The sequence below is a fragment of the Ambystoma mexicanum genome, chromosome 9, assembly GCF_040938575.1.
Source record: "Ambystoma mexicanum isolate Mex_15411 chromosome 9, UKY_AmexF1_1, whole genome shotgun sequence".
Classification (NCBI taxonomy): Eukaryota; Metazoa; Chordata; class Amphibia; order Caudata; family Ambystomatidae; genus Ambystoma; species Ambystoma mexicanum.
Window position 1 is genome coordinate 1,549,046,475 of NC_090931.1, and position 6,522 is coordinate 1,549,052,996.

The window sequence follows — 6,522 nt, forward strand, 5'->3', positions numbered from 1 at the left end:
AATCATCTCATGGATGTGGCCATCAAACATACATGCACACAACCCTGCCCATGTGAGGTTCACATCCCAACACACACACATGCATGCATCACCACAGACACGTGTCACCCAGACTCATGCATGAATGACCCACCCAACAGTACTATGACCTGTATGCCCAAACATGAAGTCTGAATGCATAGAACAGCATGATGAACAACATCTGCATGAAGCACGTTGACCAATCACCAATGCCATCCCCCTCTTTGTCCCCCACAGGCTCACAGACTAACAGTGATGAGCCGGACACTGCGACACAGGCTCCCCCCCCCAAGAAACAACCCATGGGAAAGGAGTCAGGCAACATCGCCAGCACGTTGAGGGGCACAGGGAAGTGTGCACTCCCGCAGAGGGCCAAACACACCAAGCCACCCACGTCACCAAGACGTGAACCTACGGCAGAACCAACTGCAGCAACCACTCTAGTAATCCCCCCAACTCACAAACCACACTTGTGAGACGGCCATACAACAACACACACCCAGCCCCCAGCAGTCAAAAGAACCAAGCCCACGACCCACATCACAATCCAGCAGCCATGCCCAGTCTGGTGATGAAATCGTGGCAGGGTGCTGGAGTCCACCAGTGTCATCACCTGATGCTGGACCTATAGAACAAGGTGCGGCACCCACCCCACGAGCAAGACACAGTGGCCATGACATGGCAGGACATCACTGCGCTGGTTGGCCAGCATGTGGATGAGGCAGCACGTTTGAGGGAGGAGTGCAGGGAGCATGCAAGGGACATCAGACAGGCCATGGAAGACAGCACCAACAGGCTATGTGAGGAAATGTCACTTGTGAGGCAGGTCCTCACACGCATAGCTGACGCAATGGACAGACAGAACCCCCCACCGGCACCGGAACAACCGTGCACCTCCTCTTCTGCCAGCTCGAGGCAGACCAGCCCCCGGCGCCGGTTCTTGTGAGCCTCTGCGGCGCAAAACCTCTCAACCCCCTAACGGTGCCAGTGGGGATGGGAACTAGGGCCATCCAGATGTTGCTGACACATGTACAGCAAGGCAGCACTGTTGTACCAGCCATACATGGGGTTGTTGTGGGGGGAGGGTGGAAAGGGTGTTTTGGGAGTGTTGTGGGGGGAGGAGGAAAGGGTGTTTTGGGAATGTTGTGGGGGGAGGGAGAAAGGGTGTTTTGGGAGTGTTGTGGGGGAGGGGGAAAGGGTGTTTTGGGAGTGTTGTGGGGGGAGGGGGGAAAGGGTGTTTTGGGGGGAGGGGGGAAAGTGTGTTTGTGTAGTTGGGTCCATGCACTTCTTTACCTCATAACATATTAAACACACTGGTGACAAGTTAAATCACAGGATTGGACCTTATCATTGTGTATGTGTGCTTTATTGCGGGACAGGGCCCAGTGTGCAATTCCCCACAAAACCCAGTGGACTAATACCCACATCCATTCAACAGAGTTCAACCATGTGCATCAGAAAATTTGGTTCATCAGATGCTGATGCACAGCACGTCCCTCCTGGGCATCGCCACCTACCTGCATGACCTGCAGCCCCGTCTCCTCCCTCCTCATCCCCATCATCATCCTCATCAGGTGGTTACATTTCAATGTCAGGGGGCATTGGCACATTCCGTCTGATACACATATTGTGCAGCATGACACATGCCATGGTGATCGTGGACAGGTATAGGAGTGCCCCACCCGACCTGCTGAGGCACCGGAACCGTGTCTTCAAAAGGCCAAATGTCTGCTCAATTACCACGTGGGTACGGGTATGTGCACGATTGTATTCCTCTTTGTGCCTGTTCTGTGGGTACCGTACAGGGGTAAGGAGCCACCTCTTCAGGGGATAGCCAGCACCACCTGCATGGGTGCAACCATGGGTATGTGGTAGTGTTAACATCAAGTGGAACCTGTACATATCACACAAATCAACTTTGCATTGTGATTGACATCCACAAATCCCAGCATGCATGGAGGCAATCAGAGTAACTGCAATGTTGGAAGGTGAGGTAGTCCTTGCAAGTGGAAATGCACCATGCATGCCCCCGGCAGCTATTGCCATGTTCTGGGTGAGGTCAAGTCATTAGTGTTTCTGGGCCCAGGCAACTTTTGTACCACACTGCTAGTGTACTGCCATTCTGTAATCGATGTCCCCATGCTGTGAAGCGGCACTTCAGTAGTGGTGTACGGGTGTGGATCAGTACAATGGCTACAGGTGATCCCTTTGTATGCACTCAAGGACGCATATCTGTTGTGATGTTCAGCGTACATTTCCATTTTGCATATTGGCTGCATGTCGCTGCTTTGTGTTATATAGGGTATGGTATGATGTGCAATGTGCATGTGGATAGATATGTCATGTTTGGCGTATTGGATTAACTTATTTGTTGTGCAGCTTCCAACTTGCATTTGGTTTTGTGTCCGGTCCATTGTGGGCTGCCTTGGTGGACAGTGGTGTAAATCTGTATGTCCGCTTTTTATACAGACAACAGCCCACACCCAGTTGGAGTGTGCATCTCTTCCCCCCCAATCACACCCAGTTGGAGTGTGCATCTCTTCCCCCCCCCAATCACACCCAGCTGGCATTTGCATCTCTTCCCCCCCCAATCACACCCAGTTGATGTGTGCATCTCTCCCCCCCCCCCCATCACACCCAGTTGGAGTGTGCATCTCTCCCCCCCAATCACACCCAGTTGGAGTTTGCATCTCTTCCCCCCCCCCAATCACACCCAGTTGGAGTGTGCATCTCTCCCCCCCCCAATCACACCCAGTTGGAGTATGCATCTCCCCCCCCAATCACACCAAGTTGGAGTATGCATCTCCCCCCCCTCAATCACACCCAGTTGGAGTTTGCATCTCTTCCCCCCCAATCACACCCAGTTGGAGTGTGCATCTCTCCCCCCCCCAATCACACCCAGTTGGAGTTTGCATCTCTTCCCCCCCAATCACACCCAGTTGGAGTGTTCATCCCTCCCCCCCCAATCACACCCAGTTGGAGTATGCATCTCCCCCCCAATCACACCCAGTTGGAGTGTGCATCTCTCCCCCCCCAATCACACCCAGTTGGAGTGTGCATCTCTCCCCCCCAATCACACCCAGTTGGAGTTTGCATCTCTTCCCCCCCCAATCACACCCAGTTGGAGTGTGCATCTCTTCCCCCCCAATCACACCCAGTTGGTGTATGCATCTCCCCCCCCCTCAATCACACCCAGTTGGAGTATGCATCTCTCCCCCCACGCCCCAATCACACCCAGTTGGAGTATGCATCTCTCCCCCCCCAATCACACCCAGTTGGAGTATGCATCTCTCCCTCCCAATCACAATCCACATCACACTGCCATGTGCTTGCCCTGCTACTCACCAAGTAGCCACAAACGTTGTCCAGCATGTCGCTCCATGTAGCGTGGTATCGTTGAGTTCTGCAGGACCATTGAATCATGGGTTGATCCGGGATATCGGGCACAACAATGTGTGATGATCTTATTGGAGTCACATACCATTTGGACGTTGATGGAGTGGTATTGCTTTCTGTTTCGGTAGACTGCCTCATTGTCATGTGGGACCACCAGTTCCACATGGGTACAGTCGATGGCCCCGATGCAACGAGGGATGCCTGCCAGTGAATAGAAGCCAACTTTGGTGTTGGAGATCTCCTGGGCAGTACGTGGCAGGGATATGTGTTCATTTGTGTGCTTCAGAAGGGCATCAAGCACCTGGTTCAGCGTGCGTGAGAATACTGGTTGTGATATGCCATGCATCTGCCCACCCGTATGCTGGTAGGTGCCTGTGGCCAAGAAGTGGAGCACTGTTACTACCTTCAGTAGAGGAGGGATGGCAGTACGGATGTCTATGAGGCTGACAATGTCATTGTGTATCATGTCCACAATGGTAGTGATGGTATCCCAGTCCAGACGGTACAGGGTGTGTACCGTGTATCTGCTCAGGAGTTAGGTTGAATGGACTGGCTCTAATCCTGGGGATTGGTGGCTGCCTCTGTGGTATGACTAGGTGCCGTGGTGGTGCTTGCTGGACCTGTCTCGCCCTCCTCCTCCTCCTCCTCCTGTGTCTCCACTGTGCTGCCTGTTGTTGTTGGTGCTGCAATGCAATCATGTCCTCCAGCCCATGTAATGCTGCTAGTATTGGAATCATCTTGGTGTGTGAATGGGTGTGGGGGTGTGGTGTGCTCCTTCTGTGCTGCCTCAGTCTCCATTACCTCCACCTGTGCTGATTGAGGCCACCTATGGCAGTTGGAAACACTGCACATGTCCCTTAACGGGTGGTTCGCGATACCGGTATTTCCGCCTTGCCGGTATGGGCTTTTTGGGCCTGCTCCATGCTGCTATTAGCATGTCCGCATGCCTTGTGATGAACTCCTATTTCTGCCATGCCGCTAATGCCGTCATGAGGGGTCGCACACCCGCGACCTTGCCGCTATTCGGGGCAACGTTCTTAGCAATTCCGCTAATAGCGGATAGACAGGTCGTAATTGGCAGGAGCCGTTAGCGATACCGGTAATCCTTTACCGGCATCGCTTTTCCCTTACCGCCTACCGTGTAATGAGGCCCCATGTGTCCAATGACACCCATGGACTTCAACTCCCAGAATCACCCAAGTAATGAGACGAGGAGGAGGAAGGAGCTTGAACAAAGTAACAAAAGCTTGAACCACACCCCGCAGTCTAGTTGTTTTTCTAAATCATCTCTGCACAGGACATTTAAACAAGGCAACCACACTACTATTGTAATTGTAATTGTAATTAACTACCACAATGAGTATGGTAGTGCAGGAGAAGACGTTGGCCCCTATGCAGAGGCTCACAAACACAGAAATCACATACAGGTGTGGTGGAGCAGAGAAGGCTGCCAAGACAGAAGGTGAAAAGCTAAGCGAGAGATGGAAGTGCCACAGATATGCTGGGAGCTGTGCGAGAGTTCGTGGGCACGCGGCAGCTAGAAGAGGCAGCGTACTCTATTCTGGGATTTGAAGGGAAGCAGGTGTGTGACCACTGAGCCGCAAAGGTCTGCCACTCCAGTGTGGAAAGCAGGTGAAAGCATCATGCTGAAGAAGCGCAAACAAGACCAGAGATGCTGGAGAAAGCTGGTGAGTCTACCCAAAGCCAGTGAGGACCCTGGGGCGTTCCATCGACCGCGCCAACGACAATGTGAATGTGATGCCATTGTTAAAACTACAAGGAGATTGTTTGAATGTAGAAAAGGCAACATACAATCCCCAATGATCTATGGATGCATGAAATGCAAGTGTGGGGCAAAACTTAAACAGACCTTACTGCAAACATATATTCCAAGCCAAGAGCAATATATATAGTACTAGTGAAACAGAGAAACTGTAAAATGCATGACAATTCCTGGCAAAGAAAAGACACAAGGCAATTGAAACGTATGACATGTCTTGGCAAGGGAAAGAAACCAGGCAACTGAATCACATAAGACATCCCGGCTGGGGAATATACCAGGCAAGTGAAAACCACAAGCAAAGTCCTGGCAGGAGAGTACACCAGGCAGTTGGAATTGCATAAAGAGTCCTGGCAGGGGAGTGTATCAGGCAATGTGCAAAGCTTCTAGAAATACTACAGGCGGTGTTTTCTAAAGCAAGGAGAAATTGGTGTTAAAGAAAGACTGTCACAGAACTCGTAGAGGGGTTGGGGATTTTTGCGTAATAGGCGAAGTATTGGGATTCAGATTGTCATGTTGTGGTTACAAAAAGCTCTAGACCACTTGTATTTTGTAAGTTTTTAAATAATGATACTAGGGTGCGACACGTGTTTCGACCACTTGGGAGTCTTCATCAAGGCATGTGGATAGTGTTGAAGAACATGATTCAAGGATAGTCCTGTATTTGGCAATTCATGTTTTGACTTGTGGGCACTTTTTGCCAATATCAGTTTGAAGACATTTCCTTGCACATTTTATTGTTTTGTTTATAGTGTGATGGTCTGGTTAGGACATTTTGGACACAAGGACGGCTTTTCAGTTATTGACATCCTGACACAGACAGATCCTTTCTTTTCTGGTTTTAGGTAGGGAAGTTCCTCTTTAGAATAGGATCAGAGAGTCATTTTCCCAAACCATTATTATTTAGTAAATGTCTTTAACTTACAACATGACTACTTTGAGTCCGATGAAGGCACACCCGTGCACGCTCACACCAGAAAGAATAGTACCTGCTAGTGAAAAAAGCCCAAGTCACCACTTGCAAGGATAACAAGTATTTATTTCTACAGAATAGAAATGCATCAGCAAAGAACTCTGCATCCGCAGAGCGCTCTGAGGTCCGTCTGCACGTGCAGCACATTATAAGCACAAACAACATCACTGATGATACAATTATAGATAATACCATTCTACAATCCTAATTGGACGGTCCCTATACATGTAGGGCCTACTCCATATGGGTTGCCAGGCCATTGGCCCATCTTCATCCGTCCATCTTCCTCCACGTGTGTGTTGGCAGGCTCGTCATCCGTGGTGAAGTTGGCCTAACAATCAATTATCCACTA